The following is a 21646-nucleotide window of genomic DNA, read 5'->3' as shown; positions in this document are numbered from 1 at the left end:
GTGATATTCACCCCAGTTCACAAATTATCATTCCATCCTCTGAGGATCATTGTTTCTCCCTCTCTCCTCCCAAGAAGCATAACTTCATGTGACACTAGTACCGAATAACAAGCACATAGGCCACAATACCTCAGAAATCTCTTTAATAGATATTTCAATATTATGTTTTACTTGTATTTTACCTTTAAAAACTACTTTAGTAAAACCCTGATAAACTTTCTTAATATCTCTGATATTTTCATTAACGTGGAAGATTTTGTTAGTGAATGGAACACTTTTAGTGCAATGACAATTTCTACCAGCCTTTGCTTTGCCTCCTCTCTGGATTTATGATTCTAATCCCCCACATCATCATTCTCCTTCCGGGAAGCCATTCTTCATCCACTAAGGTTTGGTTGAGTATCCCTCCTATGTGTCCCCGTAACACCCTATGTTTACCACACTGTAGCAGCCAGCAAAGTACTTGCCTACATATCTGTCTGGATGCGCGCAAGCGGACTGTCAGCTCGTTGAGAAAAGGAAGGCTATGTCTTACTCACTGCTGTATCTCCAGAATCTAGGGCAGTGTGTGTCACCAAATATATTCTCGACAGAGTCAGCGTGGCTCCCACCAGCACCATCAACCAGTACCATCCAACTGCTCTGCTCCTAGACTAAGGCTTATTATAATCTCCTGTATGGAGTCAACACAGTTTTCTTAGGGGATACCATAAATCCTGATACTGACCTTCCACTTTGCATATGGTTAAGCAACACATTACAGGCTCTATTTATTTCTTCAAAATCTCCATGAAGTAAAAATAATTATCCTCATTTACCAATAAGAAAAGTAAAAACTCAGAAAAGATAAACTGCTTTCTCATAGCTATACAGTAAGCAATTGAGGAAAAGATTCATGCCTGTCTTCCTGTAAATCAAAGATGTTTCTACTATACTATTCTACTTCCCTTATACCTATACTGAAGTGACATGAATATATAATAATTCAGATATATTTTTCTTGCTATATTCTACAACGTTAGATTCCCTCTGGGAATCAATAAGATGCTAATTATCTGGAAGACCATAGGGACTAGGTGTTAAGCTTATATGCTCTGGAATTATATTAACTATCTGGATTCAAGTACCAATTGTGCTGCATGTTAGCTATGTAATATTGAGTAAGTTATTTAATATTGCTGTGCTTCAATTTCTCATTTATAAAATGAGAATAGGAGTAGTAGCTATAGCATTGTTGTGAGGAACAGATTACAAGATGTGTGAAGGATTTAGAATAGAGCCCAGCATGTAATAATACTACTAACAGCCAGGATTATTGCATGCCTACTATGTATGTTAACTTACCTTCAGTAAACATTAGCTATGAATGTTTAATTATTTACGTTTACACAAAAAGTCCTTAACGTTTTCTATGCCAGTGGTTATCAAACCTTATAGTGCATCCAAATTATCTAAGAAGTTTTTAAAAATACCCACAGGACCTGTATTCTGCAGATTCTAGTCTGTGGGTCTGGACTGGTTTCTAGAAACTATTCTTTTGAAGAATTTCCAACAGGATTTCCATTCTCTGAAATATACTAGAGGTATATCAGGAATGGAAACAAATCAAGAAAAAAGATGGAAGAGCAAGCAGCAAAGCTGCCAGGTAACACATGGAGGCATAAACTAGGAGTGAGAGAGATTAAGGAAAAAGGCCCAGGCCTCCTGAGGTCTCAGATGCCATCAGACAAAGCCGGGACCCAAATGGACAAAAACCCAGGAAAAGGATAAACTCAAACATCAAAACACCTCAAAGGCAAACATCAAGGAAAATTTACCTCTTCGTTTTAGCAAACACATCATGAGAATTTGATGCCTGAATCATCTACACGATGTGGATGTTCCTAAAAAACCAAGAGTAAGAATTTTAAGTTAAAATCCAGGTTCACAGACCAAGCCCCCCAACTCCAAGCATATAGTAGAAGGAAATAAAAATCCACTCTAGAAGAATGTATCCTGAACTTAAACCAAAGAGTTTTCATAATTACACAGGATTCCAAAGAAAAGGAGTTCAGAATTCAAGAAGAAAATAACAAAACACACAAGTAAACACAGCACTATTATAAAATATCAGTAAAAATTTAAAAATTTGTCTTAAAAATTTCCAGCTATGACAAATTTACAGTAGCCTATACGGTCACTAGAAAGGAAAGTATGAAAGAGAGGTTAAGAAACACGCAGGAGAGAACAGAATAATCACTACCACCAGAAGGACTATATTCTCTGATCACAACACAATGAAAAAAAAGTCAGAAAGAAACTAAACACAAAACTGCCAAGCAATTGGAAATTTAAAACTCCACCTCTAAATAACTCATAATTCAAGAAATAATAACAGAAAACAATTATTTCTTAACAGAAAAAAAAACTGTAAAACTAAGAATGAAACAATAATGAAAATACTACATTTCAAAACTATAAAATGCAGCAAAAGCAACACTCAGAGGAGAATGTATTCCCATAAATATTAGGAAAGAAGAAATGGTTGAAAGTTTTATTTTATTTTTAGGAAAGAAGAATGGTTGAAAACTAATGGGCTAAATGTCTAACTACAAAGTTATTTCAAAAAATAACCTCACCTTAAAAAAAATAAAGAGTAAGAAATATAAAAGCATAAATCAATGAAATGGAAAACAAACACAATAAAGAGAATGATAAAACCAAAAGCTGGTTCTTTGAAATCAATAACAAAATACCCTTGATGAGGTCAAGAAAAAAAAGATACAAGTTAATTATTAAAAATGAAGGAGAACCTAACTATAAATAAACCAAAGATTAAACAAATAGGATATTATGAAAACATTTCCACGAACAGATTTGAAAACTTAAATGAAATAGGTAAATTCTTAAAACAAAACCCATTAAAACTAACCTAGGACACACTGATATAAACATATGACGGAACAAATAAGTAAAGAGAAGAATTCCAAAAAATATATGGCGCTACCCCTCCCTCTAAAAGATGGTGCTTAATCTCTAGACTTAGTGGCTTAGGAACTCGTTACCAAAGAATTAAGTGGGGAAAGAGAAGAGCAATAACTTCATGATGGGAAAACCTGCCAAAACTACCTCAGCCATGTGAGGAAGGTTAATTCACCATCATCGGTGACATGGTGGATATCATCTACCCCCTAAAATGATGTGATGAGAATGGCACTTCCCTTTGGAGGTATTCTTCTCATAACCTCAGTTTGACCGTGAGAAAAAAACACGAGATAAATCCAGATAGGGAGATATTCTATAGCACAGCTGGTCAGCACACCTCAAGAGTCAAGGTCAAAAAAATAAGGAAAAACTAAGAAAGTGTCATAGACTTAGAGGAGATTGGAGAGACATGACCACCAAAAACAATGGGATACTCTGGGTTGGCCCCAGATGGAAAGAGGATATCAATAATTAAAAAAAAAAAACTATTTAAATCCAAATAAAGTCTGAAGTTTAATTAGTCAACACCGCTGTCCTAGTTTTAACATATGTATCATGGTAATGGAAAATGTCAAGAATGGGGTGGGGTCGATGAAGGGCATACTAGAACTTAATATACTATTTTTGTAACTTTTCTATAAATCTAAAATTATTCAAAAAAAATTTTCCCTTGCTTAAAAAAAAAACTAACTAACCAGGAAGATATGGAAAGACTTAATAATCCTACTGCTCTCAAGAAAACTAAATCAATAGTTTTAAAAATCTTCTCCCAAACCACAAGTCAATTAGCTTTAACATTTAACAGTACAGGATTTGAACTGAGTGATCAAACTACTTAGAATTAACTCCATATACAGATTTTCTTTTGTGTCTTGATAGAAGACTGCTTGTTCTTAAAGGTGTATTACATGGCATTATAGAAAATAAGAAAATATAGACAAGCAAATGAAAAAAAGAAAACCCAATCGTAACAATTTTTTAAAAAATCTTCTCACAAGGCAGTTGAATTTTACCAAAAACTTTGCCAGAAATGGAAATATTCCCCAATTTATCCTATGAGGCCAGTATAACCTTAATACTAAAACCAAACAGTATTAGTAAAGGAAATATGTCGATCTTACTCTTAAACACAGGTGTGAAACTCTAAATACAGGTATCCCTCACAATCGAGGCCTCATCACAAAAAATGAATTTATAAAGCACATTTTATTAAAGGTGGGGCTGATATCCTTTGTTATTCCAATCACCTCAATACTTTATAAGGTATATCAAATGGGGGAAAATGCAGTATTCTTTAATGTCCACATTGTCATTCACGATCCTTTCTCCAAAACTCAGGACCTACCTAGTTCTGTAGCTTCCAAACTACGTTCCAAGTCACCCTGAGGTGCCACAGTGAACCCACCAGGGGTATCAAGAGATGTTTTCAATTTGAAGGAAACAGCAATATACAACATCTGTCAAATATCACATGCTTTCTTTCATGGTTTCAACATTAAATCACACTGCATTCCTTTTGATGACCTCTTTGTGAATCTGAGTTTCTGGTAGTTGCTGCAATAAAAAAGCAATCACCATGTGAAAATCAACATGGAACAGGAAATGAGCGTGGCAGTGCCCAATCTCATTCCAAGATTTGAGAAGTTATGCAATAATTTCAAGCACACACATCCCACTAGTAAGTACAGTTGACTCCAATAGCGTGGGTTTGAACTGTGCTGTACAATATTCTACTTTCTTTTCCTTATAATTTTAAAAGCATTTCTTTTTCTCTAGCTTACTTCATTGTAAAAATACAAACTATGTATCAATTGACTGTTTGTATTATTAGTAAGGCTTCCAGTCAAGAGTAGGCTATTAAGTAGTTAAGTTTGGAGGCTTTTTGATTGTGCAGAGGATCAGTGCTCCTAATCCCTGCATTGTTCAAGGCCGACTATAACTGCAGTTATTTAAAAATAAAATGAAAATATAGCTTTTTCTTTGAATTTATCTATGTTCTTTTCTCAAACGGCCACTAAGCTGTTAGGACATAAATATGAAGTCGTTTGAACCCAACTGCTTAATAAATATAGCTTTTAGATATTTCTTTTGTTTGGTCTTTCTAAGGGCACCATGAACTGGGGAAGTTTGGGAATTTCTGAAATAGGCACTTTACAGAGCATCCCTTACTATCCAAACTAAGAATCTAAAAAAATGTTCTTACTGAAAGATACTTGTATTAGCAAACTGAATGTACTAATGAACAAAAGATTTGTCCATATGAGTTTATGCTAGGGATACAAGTGTGATTTAACATTACAAAGATATAAATATTATTCACAAAATTAATAGATCAAGGGAGAAAACTCAAATGATCATTTCCATAGTAACTGGTAAAACATTCAATGAAATTCAACATTCCTGGTATCATTTTTAGAAAAATCTTAAAGAGAACATCCTTACTTAATAAAGGGTATCAAGAGAACATAGAAGATATTGTAGATAATTATGAAATATTTGGAATATTGACTTTAAAAACAGAAATAAGACAGAGACAGTCACTGACCACCACCTCTATTCTATCTATACAGGTATAACTGGCACAGTGTACATAACAGGGGGAGGGAAAAATGCAAGAATTGGTATGGGAGAAACACAACTTGGCCAAATGATGGAAAAAGAGAAATTGGATGATCACACATGGCAGATTTCTGTGGGCCAAGCCTATATGAGGCATACATTACTTCTACTCATATTCTACATAATAGAACTCATCTAAATAGACATTCCTAATGCAAAAAAAGATGGAAAGGACAACCTAATCTGTGCCCAGGAAAAACAGGAAATTTTTAGTGTACATCTAGCCACTCTGTGCCACAAATTGAACTGGAAAATAATTTAGCATTATCTGAAACTGAAAATGCATATACCATATGGTCCAGCAATTCTATTCCTAGGTACAGGTGCTTTTACACATGTATACCACAAGATGTGTATAAGAATACTCATTGTGGTATTGTTCATAATAGAAAAAACAAGAACGAGTGTATCAATCAACAATAAAATAATATTATTGCATATTTACAACTAGCCATGAGAAAAATGTACAGAGCAATGTAAATGAATCTTAGAAACTTACAAGATCTTAAAAAGAAACACACAATATACCATTTATTATAAAGTTCAGAAATAAATAAATCAATACTATTCTGTTTAGTATAGACATATATGCAATAAGACTTATTTTCAAAAAATTAAAAGAGGTGGCAGGAGTGTCTGTGGGGCTCAGTCCATTAAGCGTCTGCCTTCAACTTAGGTCATGATCCCAGAGTCCCAGGATCAAGCTGGTGTCAGGCTCCCTGCTCAATGGCGAGTCTGTTTCTCCCTCTTCCTCTGCTCCTCCCCCCGACTATGCTCTCTCTCTCTCTTGCTCTCACTCTAGTAAATAAAACCCTTTTTAAATTTTTTTTAAAATTAAAAAGAATAAAAATTAAAAGGGCATGTGGCTGGCCCAGTGGGTTGAACACTGCTGAGCTCAGTAAGGTCAAGCCCTGACTCAGGCTGCATACTCGGTGGGGAGTCAGCTTGAAGATTCTCTCCCTCTGCCCCTCCCCCCACTCATGCTGGCACTCTCCCCCCTCTCTACTCTAAAATAAATAAAATCTTTTAAAATTAAAAAAAAAATCACAAAATTTAGTATAGTGTTTACACTTGTGGGAGGTAGGAAGAGAGATGAGCGGAGACAGACATACAAAGGGAGTTTCCATTGTACTGGTAAAATTTCATCTCTAAGGTTGGGTATACATACTACTGCTTGGATCACACTAACATACTTTTTGATGGAGGACAACAATTTTTTATTCAATGGATTAAGGAGATTATAGAATAGTATTTTATGGCGACTAACAATATAAATACTTTAAATAGCTCTACTTCTGTTCTTATTTATTAACACAAATATACTGTTGATTACCTAAAGGAAAATATTTAAGAAAAATACCAGTTATTACATAAACGTTTAAAAGAATTTAACATTTATGGAAAAAATAGTTTACCAGCTGACCATCCAATTACTTGTTGGTAGTCTTCCCCAATCACACGACCATTTAGCAAATTATACCTAATATAACAAATGAAAGCTACATTGAAGTCTCAGTGGCCTTCCTGAATTTTAATTAGAGTGAGTATTTTTTGAAACTATAGAAGTAGTAAAAAAGGAACAATTAAGGTGGAGGGGAGGAGACATAATAATTCTAACTAAGTTTAAAGAACATGCGAGGAAAGAATACTTGTATTCTAACCTCTTGGGAACAGGTGGGAAGAAGGAGGGGCTGTTTTCCAAAGAACAATCTCCAGAGGAATCCCAATTAATAAAACTGTCACAGAAAGGAGTAGGATTAAGATGCTCAGGAGCTCTTAAATCCTTTTTTCCCAGGACTGTTAAAAATGTAGTTTCACTGATTATAAGTGTACAGTATTATTTTAAAAATAATATTGAAGCTACAGAATTATAGAAAGTTTTCCATGTAAACTGCATTAATATTTTAAACTTATAAGTGACAAGCCTCAACAATACCAACTATTTTTTATTGCAAGATGATAATATGTACTGAAACCTTGAAGATACAGACTACTTGGAAAGAAAATCAGTTGACTTGATAAAAACTGAGGCAAAGAATATTAACTAGGGTACAGAAAATAAATGCAGTTTTATTTCAGTAATTCAAATTCTGTGCATATCATAAAAACTGCTATAAATGCAATCCAAAGAAGAGATTTACCATGGGACTAAAACAGTAAGAGGTAAAAAGGTTCGGAAAACGAATCAGAGTGGTGCCTGAGGAGCACTCACAGAAAGAAATACTACCATTGAAAAAAGCTCCTATCTGGAAAGAAAGCAAGAGGAGGCAGGCCAAAGCACAATGACAATGGTAGGACTATGTGACTGGACCAAGGAATATCCCCACTGTTAGGACTATGGGCAAAGCAAAGTAATGGAAACAAAAGCACACACAGTATGATGACAAAGTAAAGAACAACCGGTGGGAAGTAACAGATAATCTCAGTGTTACTTTCAAGAAGTGACCAATACACTCATGGTTTTTTGAGACTGACAGGCTAAAGAGCAGGGGAGTGAGAAAAAAAGGTAAAAATAACTGACTGAAGCTACTACAGTTTCAGGTCGCCAGGGCTCCATGTAAACAGTAGGGCTAAGGCTGAGGCCTATAAAAATGACTCACCAGACACAATAAGCAGGCACAAGGGCTGTGTATAAATTAAAAGATAATCCAAATTAACAGAGCTTTCTTTTAAAACATGTAGTACATTTCGGTCATAGCTAAGCCTCCCACTTGTGAGGCTTTCCACTTGCCCCATTAGCTCCACTATGTAAGATGCTCCAAATACTATTTTATGAGAGCTTAAATCTGACATCCTTCATAAATTCTTCCCAGAAAATAGTGGTAAATACCCTCCCATTTTGAACTTCTACAGTTTTTTTGTCTTCGTCACAGCAGATACTAACTACACAATTGACAGAGATGATTTATCAGTAGTTTGATATCTTCAAATATTAGATTTTATACTATAAATTTTGTAACCAAAGTCTGCTGACCTCACCAAGTAGGATAAAATTCCTTAAGGGGTGCCTGGGTGGCACAGTTTGGTAAGCACTGGTCTCTTAGTTTCGGCTCAGGTCATGATCTCAGGGTGGTGGGACCGAGGCCCACATGGGCTCCAGGCTCTGCACTGGGCATCAGCACAGAGTTTAGGGGAGATGCCCTCTCCCTCTGCCCCTCCCTGCTGTACTTTTGTGCTCTCTCTCACTCTCAAATACACAAATAAATCTTTTTTTTTTTTTTAATTCCTTAAAAGGAGCATTCTATGCCTCCGAGTGGAATACTGGGAATAAAATACACTACAATAAGTTCTACCTCAGGGAGTATCTACTAAGTCATGCAAGTACATTATGCACCGTATTCTACCTGCCCACTCTCTCTATTTCCACATCACTATAGAAACTAACATCACTCTTAAAGTGTCAGACTGCCAGTTTAGGCAAACTTAGTATATCCATCCTCTCTCATCTTTGTCTGCAACATGAAATCACAAAGTTCTACAGCAACCTGTGAGAGACTTGGATTATCTTTCTATTTATAAATCGCTGTCCACGCTCTCATCTCCTGTGGTTGGGGGCTTAGAAACCACTCTAGTCCATTATACATTCAGAACAGTATCTGCAAGGAATGTTTTAATTAATCACTTCCCTTCTAATTAACTTTCAAGAAGTTTGTTGTTGTTTTAATTGTCTAGCTTAACAGATGTACAATGTATACTCAAGGCCCTCTTTCAGTTTTTCCCTGCCTTTCCCTCCCCGAGACTCTCAAAGGCCTTTGGTATTGTACTTATTGAGATTATTCCCCAACTCCACATATGTATACATAGCATGCACACATTCTTCAAAATCAGATCAAAATGCATATTCTTTAAAAATATTTTCTTAAATCTATCCCATTCTGATCACTGGTACCTGAAAATTTCCTAACTTATACAATATGTAGTATTTGTTCATATGCTTCAATTGTTTCCTGTGTTGCACTTCAATAAGATTCTTATATGAAACAAGATGGGATGAGGAGGGAGACAAAACCATAAGGGACTCTTAATCTCAGGAAACAAACTGAGGGTTGCTGGCAAGGTGAGAGGTGAAAGGAGAGATAGTGTAGCTGGGTTATGCACATTAGGGAGGGTATCTGCTATGGTGAGTGCTGTGAATTGTGTAAGACTGATGATTCACAGACCTGTACCCCTGAAGCAAATAATACATTATATGTTAATATAAAAAAATAAAGGAAAACAAAAATAAGATTCTAATATATAAATATAGTCTTGGTCATAGCTACTCATGCATGTTTCTTTTTTAACTTACTAGTATTCTTTATACAAATTTCAATTTTTCCATAGCTGATTTCTTTATGAAAATGCTGAAGAATCTTTTTCCCTTCTTTTTTAGATTTTTATTTATTTATTTATTTATTTGAGGGAGAGAGAGTAAAAGAGTGCGAGAGAGTGAGGGGAGGGGCAAAGGAGGAAGCAGAATCCTTGCTGAGTAGGGAGCCCCGATGTGGGACTCCATAACAGGACTCTGGGATTGTGACCTGAGCTGAAGGCAGTCACTTAATCGACTGAGCCACCCAGGCGACCCTTAGGAAACTTTTTCCCACTGAAATTAATCACTTACTCGGTACCTATGACGGTTACTTTTACATGCCAACTTGGTGAAGCCACAGTACCCAGATACAAACACCAATCCAGATGCTGATGTGAAGGTTATTTTTTTTTTAAGATGAATTAACTTTTTTTTTTTTTTAAGATTTTATTTATTTGTTTGAGAGAGAAACCGTGAGACAGAGCATGAGTGAGGAGAAGGTCAGAGAGAGACGCAGACTCCCCGTGGAGCTGGGAGCCCGATGCGGGGCTGGATCCTGGGATTCTGGGATCATGACCTGAGCTGAAGGTAGTCGCTTAACCAACTGAGCCACCCAGGTGCCCAACTTCCTTTTTTTTACTATGTGACAGCCCTGTTTTTATTATACTTTTACTCATTTAAAAAAATTTTTATAGAAACTTTTATACACAGAAATAATACAATAAATCCCTTTATAACCATTACCGAACTTTAGCAATTATTAATGTTCTGCTGATCTTGTTCCACCTACTGTAGGCATGGAGAGAAAGAGTATTTTAAAGCAATCCCAGATATTCTATTTGTTTGACCCATAAAAGCTTCAGTCTATACAGAGTTCTCTTTTTTCCCATTCTTAAAATGGAACAATACCAATTATTATATCCAATACAAAAACAACTCCTTCCTATCATCTAATACCTACTCCATTTTAAATTTTTTCTGTTTGCCTAACAAAGTCCATTTTTTTACAACTGGTTTGATCTAATCAGGATCCAAATGAAGTCCTCAGCATTGGGATATATGTCTCTTAAACTTCTTTCACTTTTTGCAATAGTTCTTCCTTTTTCCCTTGTAGACATTCTGACTCTGGATTTGGTTGAAGATAAATTAACATTTAAGTCAGGAGATTCTGAGTAAAGCAGACTATTCTCCATAATATAGGCAGGCTTCATCCAATCAGCTGAAGGCCTTAAGAGGGAAAAAAAGACTGAAGCTCCCCAAGGAAGGGGTAATTCTGCCTGTAGACATCTTCAGACTTGAGCTGCATCATCAACATTCTCCTGGGTGCACAGCCTGCCAGCCTGTTCTGCAGATTTCAGATTTGCCAGCCCCTACAATTATGTACACCAATTAAAATCAATCAATCAATCAATCAATCTCTCTGGAGACATATAGGCTCTGGAAAACCATTATAGAGTACCCCAGAGTTTAAAATCTTGCTTGGTGAGTATAGAAGACCCAAAGATAAGTCCCTCATGTCCCTCAATCAGTTCATTCATTTAAGAAATATATGAGCATCTGCTGTGTGCTACATTCTGAAGATTCAAAGTTGATCTAGAGCCTTGTCCTCAAGGACTTGGGAATAGGGGAAGTTTAGTTGAGGAAAGATACAATACAATAAATATGCAATAAATTAGAATGTAATAAATATAAGGTTACAAGCTCAGGATACTAATCATGGGAGCACGGAAAGGAGGGAGGGGCAGGACACAATTGAGGTTCTTGCATCAATTGAATCTTACTGCCTGTAACCAAAATACTTCATCATATATTCACCCTTGAAAACCAATTACATACCTTACATGTTTAAATTTTAAAATAAATACATTTTAAAAGATATAGAATGTGAAAACAAACACAACAGAAATACTACATTGTTAGTATTTCTTTGGAGTTTTTTTTTTTTTAATAAGCTGAACTGAGTAAGGAATCTTAAAATAGGAGTCAGAATGTTGAAGAATCTTGTTCCAGTTTTAAAAGCCAAACTGATTAACTGGCACTGTAAAGATATGCACAAAATCTCACAGTTCATAAATCTCGAGCATACCGTGTAAAATGAATATTGTAAAATGGGATTAGTCTTTAATTCTTTGAAATGTAATTAGATATTAAATCATAAAATCCTTACTTTGAAAGCATCTTAAGCATATATGAAAAGTGATTACAATCATGTGTAATCTTAAATTCATTTGACTCTATGTTCATTTAAGAATACTTCAAATTAAAAAAAAAAAGAATACTTCAAATTGGGCAACTGGGTGGCTCAGTCTGTTACGTGTCTGCCTTCAGCTCAGGTCATGATCCTATGGTCCTGGGATCAAATCCCACACTGAGCTCCCTGCTCAGCAGTGAGTCTGCTTCTCCCTCTCTCCTTGCTTCTCCCCCAGCTCATGCTCCCTCTCTCTATCAAATAAATAAATAAAATATTTTTTAAAATAAAAAAAATAAAATAAATTTTAAAAAGATTACTTCAAATTAATTTGCTATAGCTTTAGCTACTTGTAACTATGCTACTAATATTACCAAATAATATAAAAATTCAGGTTCTATGTTCACAGTGAGAAATGTGACCACAAATTTAAACAATAAAAAAAATCATTAACTTAAGAACAATAGTTAAATCTCAATCAGATAGTGAAGAGTGATAAATAAAATGAAAATCTTGGATTTTTAGCTTTGGTCCTTATTTAAATAAGGCAATTTCTTTCATTCCCAGTAGTCTGAGAATTTGTAATATTTCATAACTCTGTCAACTGGCATACTAAAGACTATCATACAAAAACTCCTATCAGTATTATTATATGACATTTTCTTCTCTGGGTTTGTGATTAGAAAGAAAAACATCTTCCAGGGTGCCTGGGTGGCATAGTCAATTAAGAGTCTGACTCTTGGTTTCAGCTCAGGTTGTAATCTCGGGGTCCTGAGACTGAGCCCCACGTAGGGCTGTGGGGTAAGCACAGAGCCTGCTTGAGATTCTCTCTCCCTTCCCTCTATCCCTCCTGCTCATGCTCTTTCTCTTAAAATAAATTAATCTTTAAAAAAAGAAAGAAAAACATTTTTCAACATTAAACTGCTGATAGATATTATTAACACAATCTCGTTAATTTTCCACAATTACTCTTTATCAGCTGGTGAAACCTACACCCCCATAGTAGGCACACAATAAATATTTGCTAACAGAATGAATGAAATGTGCCTAAATTCTATTCAACATGGACACTGTCAAAGGTATAATTTTTTTTGTGAAGATTAAGAGATTCTCCTTTGGGACTACAGGGACCTCCATATATCCACCCCTAAGAAACTACATAAACTAGCATCCCACTAATACTTCATGAAACTACTGGAGCAAATTATTCAAGATTTCTACTGGGCCCACAAAAGCTTTCTATTCAAATGCAAATACCTTGCTATCAATTTGAAGCTCCACACTCTCTGTGCTGAGGCTGGAAGGCTGAAAAGGCCCTAAGTTATCAATCAGAATACCACAAGAGCCCCACTGGCTTCTCTGTTAATCCTTGGGTAACTTCTGGGGGCTTCAAGTTGGTCACTCTAAAATTCTATGATTAAGTAATTCTAGGACGCAATGCAAATTTACCTTCAATATTCCTTTGGAGAGTACAACGCTTCAGAAGTCCTATAAAAGTGGTTTTTAACCTTGTTTGGTTGATGGACAGCTTTGAGACTACAAAATGCTACAGACACTAATCATCACAAAACAATTCCCACACGAAAAAAAAAATTTTAATAAAATATCAGGAGAGTTTAATGATGCTCTGAAGGGGTTCATGGAACTCATGTTAGACACTTACGTTTTATAAATTTAAATAGAATTCAATAAACTGGAGACATGTTAATAAGTTTGAAAACAAAGCAGCACTTTGCACCTGGTTCTTTTTTATAAACAATTAAATTTTAAATTTCAAACAACAGTAAAAGGAATCAATTATTTTTGTAACTATCAAGGCGAAACATGGTTTCAAAGAACTCCCAACTACTAGCTTAGAACATTACACTATGTTCACAAATCAGAATTCCAGATAAGTGATATCCAAACCATTATGATTATATGTCAGTCTCAATTCCAATGAACCAGGTGTAATTTATTACAGCATTGATTTAGGATTCCAAACTTAAACATATGTTCCATTTGATTCTCTTTCTGTAGACACCCATTTGGACATAGGCCTTCAATAAAAATATAAAACTAAATATAAAATATTGACTTGCTAAAATGGCTTTAATTTCTGAAAGATTACATAGCAATCGTATACTTTAAAAGTTGAACATAACTAATTTATAGTTAAGATTGGTTAAATTTGGGGCACCTGGATGGCTCAGTGGGTTAAGCCCCGGCCTTCAGCTCAGGTCATGATCTCAGGGTCCTGGGATGGAGCCCGGCATTGAGCTCTCCGCTCAGCAGGCGGCCTGCTTTCCCCTCTCTCTGCCTGCCTCTCTGCCTACTTGTGATCTCTCTCTCTGTCAAATAAATACATAAAATCTTAAAAAAAAAAAAATTGTTAAATTTATTGAGTTATATGAATTTGTTCATTATACTACAAAAGAAAGGAAAGTTAAGGAAAACTTTTAGAACACTTTTCAATGTAAAAGGAAAGGAAGTAGAGGGGCCTGACTTACCACATACAGGAAAAAAAGGAGCAATTACACAACTCTACAGAGATTCATTAAACATAGGCAAATAATGGTGCTGAGGTTTTTTAAATCATCCTCAGAATAAGCCAAAAGCATGCGAATATCTGCTCTTTTAGTACAGTTTCCAACGTAGACCTTTTGTGTGAGCTTCTCTTAGGATTCTTCTCATCTAAAACGGGTCCCCAGAGAACCAGCAAGAAGAAATTCTATGATTATTTTCTGATGCAATAAAGGGAGAGGCTTTTTAAGGAAAATAATGACTCTGCCCCAATTGTGATGGGAATATCCCTATCAGGAATATAAAAGTAAAATGGCTATAATTTCTGGTATATTTCTTTTGTCTTTTTAGATAAAGCATATCTTCTTAAGGGATCTTTTCATTAAGTCATGAAATCATAAATTAAGTCTTTTTTTTAAAAAAAATTTTATTTATTTGACCGAGATGGCACAAGTAGGAGGAGCAGCAGACAGAGAGGGAGAGGGAGAAGGAGACAAGCAGGGAGCCTAATGTGGGGCTCAATCCCAGGACCCTGAAATCATGACCTGAGCCGAAGGCAGTCACTTTACCAACTGAGCCACCCTGGCGCCCCATAAAGTCTTTTTATTACAAATTACAAAATATAGTTTATTCAGTTCACAAGTGAAAAACATTTAAATACATTTATGTAACCTACTTAGAACACAGATTCTGGATTCTCCAATGTTCCACTTATAAATTAAATTACTCGAGAACTGTGAATAGCGGCTGTGTCTACTTGAATAATTGCACATTTACCTGGAAATGAAGCAAATATCTAGAACTTAGTCTATAATCATCCTTATAAGCCTAATTTACATTCTAGATGTTTACTTCTATCAAAGGATGATCTACCTACTAAAAATTTGCAAAGATATCAATCAGCAGCAGAATTAAATAAGAATCTAGAATTAATGTTTCTCTCCTCTTCCGCTTTAGTTTTCTAAGTCCTCCTTAAAGATACACTGGGCAAGGTCTTACAGAGTAGGCTTCATGTGTGACTGCATGACAGCAGGAATTAGTCAAAAACATCAGGGTTTTTACTCCTCAGATTTGCCACTAACCTGCTTTTGTGACATCGGGTATACAGGACAACTTCTCAGAAACTCAGTTTCTGCCATGTGTAAAACAAGTATGTTAGAGCAGATGATCTTCAAGGCCACTTCCAATTAAGATACTTACATAAATCTACATTTATGTGAGTATACAAATGAATAACAAAATTAGAATAAGTCCATACAAGACTATGATCATAGGTATATATGTAGGAATAAAAAATGGCAAAGAACTGTATTAAAAAAGAAAAAGGCTACAATATTCACACTTAAGGTTTCCTTTCAAAGTTTAGGCTGGGGCTAATGATTAAAAAGGGCCCAGAAAGTCACATTCATGCAAATCCCCCGAAACCTCTTTTCATGCTGCCACTATCCTAATATCCACAAAGAGTATAACCTAATAGTGTGCTTTCCTCCCATTATGACCATTCCCACATCTGGTCCAAGATGAACGGATACAGTCTATCTAGATAGGGGTTGGCAAACTGTTCTGTGAAGAGCCAGTTAGTAAATATTTTAGGTTTTGCAGGCTATATGGTCTCTCTAGCAACTACTCAACTCTGCCTTCAGAACAGAAATGCAGCCACTGACTATACAAACTAATGAGTATGGTGGCTGTGTTCTAATAAAACTTTATTTATAAAAAACAGGCTGCAGGCCAGATTTAGCCCACTGGCTGTAGTTTGCCAACATCTGGTCTAGATCACATCAAAAAACCAGATGGTATAAACCAGCTGTAAGTGAAGGTGACATAGTTTCAGAATAGAAAATCACTATAAAGAAAACAACTATGAGTCATTTAAAAATTTTAAAAGAATCCCTTCAGCCTAGTATTAGAGCATGATAGAGTAGCAACTACCTATGCAGGTATTAAATACATATTAGATGCTTAATAAATAGAGATTTCCTCTCCCTTCTCAACAGTGTCATCCCTCGAGATAGTATTTGCTGCCTAGCCGTCCTTCTAGAAATCACTTATGCTGGCCCTCGGATAAAAGCTGGTCCTTGATTCTTCTAGATCCTGGCAAACATGCTCCTGGTACCATTGTATCAAGGTTTTAGCGCTCCTTCATTCCCTTTTCACCCCATTAATCTAAACCTGCAACTTCACAATCTTTTCCATCTGAGTCTTAAATCTCAGTATTACTAATTACTCACTATTGGGCCAGGGAAGGTGGTAAAGAAAAAGAGAACAGAAAGAAGAGGATAGAGAGAGGATAGATTCTGGTGGAAGACAGGGGAGTGGTAGCATTACCTCTTTCCTGACTCTAAGAAGGAGCCAGGGGCTACTGTTATTTTAAATAAAAATGTTGTCTACTCTAGTGAGAACAAAGAACATTTCACTTTATGCAAAGTGCTCCCTAATGAAAGAACTCAGTTCTAAAGGGGGGGGGGGGGAGAAACCACAGTAAGCTTTATTCTTATGCTTTTATCTAGATCATTCTGCCTCCAGCTGTGAAACTGAGGTTTTTAAAGCTCTAAAGAGCCTCTACTAGTAACCATGGTTACTACTTCAAAACAGTACCAAAAAAAGTAGGAGGGGATAGCAATTTGAAGAGAAAAACAGTTTTCTTGATTTTCATCAAATGAAGCTATAGTAACGAGAGACAGATAGGCTGATGGCTGGGCAAGGGCCTCAAGACTATCACTTCTCCACAGAGCTGCTGAGGTATTTGATCCCTCAGCCTTACAGGTCTAGAACCTCAATGGGTCATTTTACCTTACCCAAGGGTGATCCCCAAAAGCCAACTTCATCATTTACAATGGACAATACTGTATAAACTCAACTGATATTCTTGAATTTGCTTTGCAGCAGAAGCTTACTTGGGAAAAAAAAGAGGGCAAGGTTGCTTAGAAGTATATGAATCCGAGCCTAAGAAGCTACCTATGGTTTTCATATAAAGCTGCCCAAGTAATGCTTCTCAATCTTTGCTAGTCAAAAGGCTTCCATCAAATGTTCCTCTTTTCAAATCCCTTAGCAACTTTCTCAGTTATTTAAGAATTCATTCATATACAATACCATCCATGTTTCAGGCACTGTAAAAGATACTGGGTACATCACAATAAAGAAAATAGACACAACTCATGCCTTTGTGGGGTTTACAGTCTACTGGAGAAGTGAAACATTAGATACACGATGAAAAGCTTTGTTAACCGTGCTAATGAAGGAAAAAAAACTAAAGCGTTTTTACTAGGGTATCAAGAACAGCTTCTCTGCTATATGAACATACTGAACGTTGACAGCTATTGTTCCTGGGTAAGGGACGCACAGGGATTCCTCATGCTCTCTACTTTGGTACATGCTTAAAATTCTCAAAATCGAAGTTTAAAAATGCAAGATATAAGAGACCTGAAATAAGGAGGTACTAAACAGGTAAAAGTTGCCAGAGAAGAGTGTTCTCTGGGTTGAAGAAAGAAGATAAGCCTTAATCCAGAGAACCTGGGAGCCTGGCACACTACAGAGATTAAAGCCTCAACACCAGCTAAAGATCTTTCACATCCAGGGACACCTGTGGCTCAGTCAGTTAGGCATCTGCCTTCAGCTCAGGTCATGATCCTGGGGTCCTGGGATCAAGTCCCACATCAGGGCTCTCTCTGCCCTTGGGGAGCCTGCTTCTCCCTCTGTCTCTCTTCCTCTTTCTCTCTCTCCCAGTCTCTCATGAAAAAAATACATAAAATCTTAAAAAAAAAAAAAATCTTTCACATCCACATGCTACAGATGAAAAATATTCCAAATAGTAGTAATGGAAGGTACCTTTATTGAGCCTCCACTAAATGCTAGGCAGTGTGTTAAGAGTTAATGTGCTTTGTCTCATATGTGTCCCAGAACAATCAGTAAGAAAGGTACAATTATTCCTAGTTCGCAGAGGAGGACCCTGATGTACAAAAGATCAGGTAACGTGCCTACATCTGATTCCAGAAACTATGCTTTTCCTTAACTACAATCACAAAGTCTTCCTACCACATATCCAGATGCCACTGCTAGTTATTTTTACTCAAGAATTCTAAATTCTTGTTCCATCTCAACAATTAACTGAGATGATATTAAAATATTCCCAGCTTTTAAACTCTATCCTTTATGACTATATTACTAATTTTTGTCCATGCCAGTTTATACCTATCATATTTGGTAGAGCATATGAAATAATTAAGGCAATTAACTAAATCTGAACAACTCATTAATTAATCATTCTACAATCACTGGTCAACTTTGTGCCAGGTACTCTTCTAGGTATTAGAAATACAGTAGTGAATAAAACAGTTAAAAATCTCTATCTTTGTAGCACTTAGAACTTAGCAGGGGGGAGAGAGACAACACATAAGGAAGTAAACAATATAGTACATTAGGATATGGTAAGGGGGTGCCAGGGTGGCACAGTCGGTTGGGTGTCCTACTCTGGGTTTTGGCTCTGGTCATGATCACGGGATGGTGGGATTGACTGAGTCCCCACCAGGCTCCATGCTCAGAGTGGAACCTACTTGGAACTCTCTCTCTCTCTCTCTCTCTCTGTCCATCCCCCATCTCTAAAATAAAATAAATATATATATTTTTTAAAGTATATGGAAAGTACTATGGAGAAAAATAAACCAGGGAAGGAGTTTGCTGATTCCCCCCACCTATCATGAGCAGGAATAAATATATCAGTCAATAAGGCAAATAAAGACAAACAGTACCTGAGTCCTTGCCCTTGAGCTGACCACACTCGAGTAAACATAAATATGAGGAATTCGAGGAAAGACCAATAAACAAAGTACTATGGAAACACATAGGATAGGGCCATAAGGCAGAAGGAACTGAACTGCAAGCTGGATTCTGTTCTTTGAAACACAAACACATACAACAACAAAAAAGAAAAGGAACCATAGAAAAAAAGAATATGAGACCTATATTTTAAAACCACATTCCAAAATTTCATAAAACCTTACTGATAAATATTTTTAAAAGATACAAAAGAAATAAAGACACAGACTATTTTCCTGTTTGGGAAAATTACTATGAAGACACAAAATGATCTCCAAATTACAGGTTTAATACAAATCAAATAAAAACAAAAATATTTTTCAGAAACATCATCATAAGAATCTATACTATAATTAAAAGGGTAAGAGGGTAAATGTGTAAGAAAAAAACAAAGAAATTTTTTTTTTTTAAGATTTCATTTATTTATTTGACAGACAGAGATTATAAGTAGGCAGAGGCAGGCAGAGAGAGAGAGGAGGAAGCAGGCTCCCCGCTAAGCAGAGAGCCCGACGTGGGGCTCGATCCCAAGACTCTGAGATCATGACCTGAGCCGAAGGCAGAGGCTTTAACCCACTGAGCCACCCAGGCGCCCCCAAAACAAAGAAATTTTTAAAGAAGAGTAATGAGGGTAGATATATACTAATGATTATGAAAACAGTTATTAAAATACTTTTCCCATTTGCATTTCCTTCTGCTGACTTCCCTACTATTCTATAATAGCATCCATGTGGTTGGAGAAATTTAGGAATATGAAAAGAAAGAAATAGTTAATATTCACCAAAATTTTAGAAAGGGTTTTACAATAAAAGCCTTGAAATTCTAGTTTTCCCAAAGGAAAAAAAAATTGACACTAGTATCTTCTAACCAAACCTGAAAGACTCAGATTATAGTTTTTTCTTCATCATAGAGCAGATATTCCTTCTGCTCATGATGGCTACAAGGTAAGGCTTGTTAGCTACCTAGGGTAGGAGGAGGATCAAACCTAAAGAAAGTGTGAATTAAAGCCTCAAATTCCTAATTCTGGCCAGAGGATTGTAGCATAAAAAATAGAGACAGGAGAAGTGAGTAGACCAATACTTCCACTGCTCTCTGCAGGCAGAGGCTGCAAAAGGAAAAAATGTTTGATGTAATAAAGAAATCGGGGAGTCAGAATGGCTTCTGCTCTCTTTCCTGTTGAGACTGTGCCAAGTGTCTGCCTTCCGGGAGCATCCCCCCACCACATATACCACTGAAGTCTCACCTCCCCTCTATACACACCCTGCACAAGCAGGTGATTACTATCAAAAAATATGCAGAGAAGCATGATCAGATTGAGGAAGGGTATGAGATCAGTTCTGGAGTCTCCCTTTTCTATGCATCATGGAAGGCACTGGGAAATTCCGGAGGGCTCTGAAGTAGTACAGAAAAGGTAATTAAAGATGTTGGACAATGAGTTTACCAGAAGAGGTCACTGTGATTAGGAGCAAAGTAACTCCATAGCAGAGGCCTGGAAAAGAGACCACCTGGCTAGGGGGCCAACGCAAGCCCAAGCCGACCTCAGGTTATCTGTGATACCTTGGAAGGTGGCCAATGCATCCTGGGAACCAAGAGAACAGACCTCAAGTAACATCAGTTGTAAACTTCAGCCAGACATCTGAAGAACACCCAAGGACAGGTCTGGTAGCACCACAGTAGTCATAATTACAGGGAGTAGCACAACCACTGACACCAAAGGGAACACGAGAGTAACCAGGGGAGACAACACATGGACCACAGGTCCTTGACACCCTTCTACCACTACAATGTCACACAAGCCATAGACATCCAACCTGTAAGTCTGGATTCCACTGTGGGAAGGTATGAGATAAGAGATGATATCTGAATGACTCGTATCCAAACAGAGACTGAAATATCCAAAGAGATTAATTTAAATTACTGGATAAGACTGAGTTTACCAGACTGAAGTAAGACTGTTACTCTTCCTCTAGTTACCCAGTGACCAAGGTCCATCAAAATGAAAAACATGAGTTATAAAGAAGCTACATTTTTCTTTGCACTCCTGAGTATGAGGAAGTAGCAATCCTGCTACAGATTTTATGATGTTTATTTTATGTGAGAATTCAAAATACCTCTTGGCACATTACACACCAACATCACTTTAAAACTAACAGTGGTGTTCTAGTTCAAGATGGCAGCCTGAGCCCATTTATCTACCTCTTCCCTGTCTTAAATACCTCATGTCAGGAGAGCCTGCAAGTGTAAGCAGACCCCAGAACAACTGAGTGAAAAAC

At 36.5% G+C, this 21646-nt stretch overlaps 1 protein-coding gene and 1 long non-coding RNA gene across 6 annotated transcripts in view; both read right to left on the bottom strand.

Moving 5' to 3' along the window:
- The window catches only part of NCOA1 (nuclear receptor coactivator 1), a 149373-nt gene extending 134807 nt beyond the window's left edge, over window positions 1-14566 (bottom strand). For 4 of the 5 annotated variants that reach the window (XM_032866962.1, XM_032866959.1, XM_032866961.1 and 1 more), the window contains exon 1: window positions 1818-1883. The gene's annotated coding sequence lies outside the window, so the exon portion shown is untranslated. Of the gene's footprint in view, window positions 1-1817; window positions 1884-14548 lie in introns of those variants that run through there. The other variant, XM_032866958.1, reaches the window with a different exon arrangement.
- A 60-nt stretch (window positions 14567-14626) lies between these two features.
- LOC116873229 overlaps window positions 14627-21646 on the bottom strand; it is a 63721-nt gene continuing 56701 nt past the window's right edge. The window contains exon 3 of the long non-coding RNA XR_004383762.1: window positions 14627-14732. This is a non-coding gene — a long non-coding RNA (uncharacterized LOC116873229). The remainder of the gene's footprint in view (window positions 14733-21646) is intronic.

This window comes from Lontra canadensis, unplaced genomic scaffold (assembly GCF_010015895.1).
Source record: "Lontra canadensis isolate GAN:19392208 unplaced genomic scaffold, GSC_riverotter_1.0 scaffold32, whole genome shotgun sequence".
Classification (NCBI taxonomy): Eukaryota; Metazoa; Chordata; class Mammalia; order Carnivora; family Mustelidae; genus Lontra; species Lontra canadensis.
This window is presented reverse-complemented; position numbering and strand designations above follow the sequence as displayed.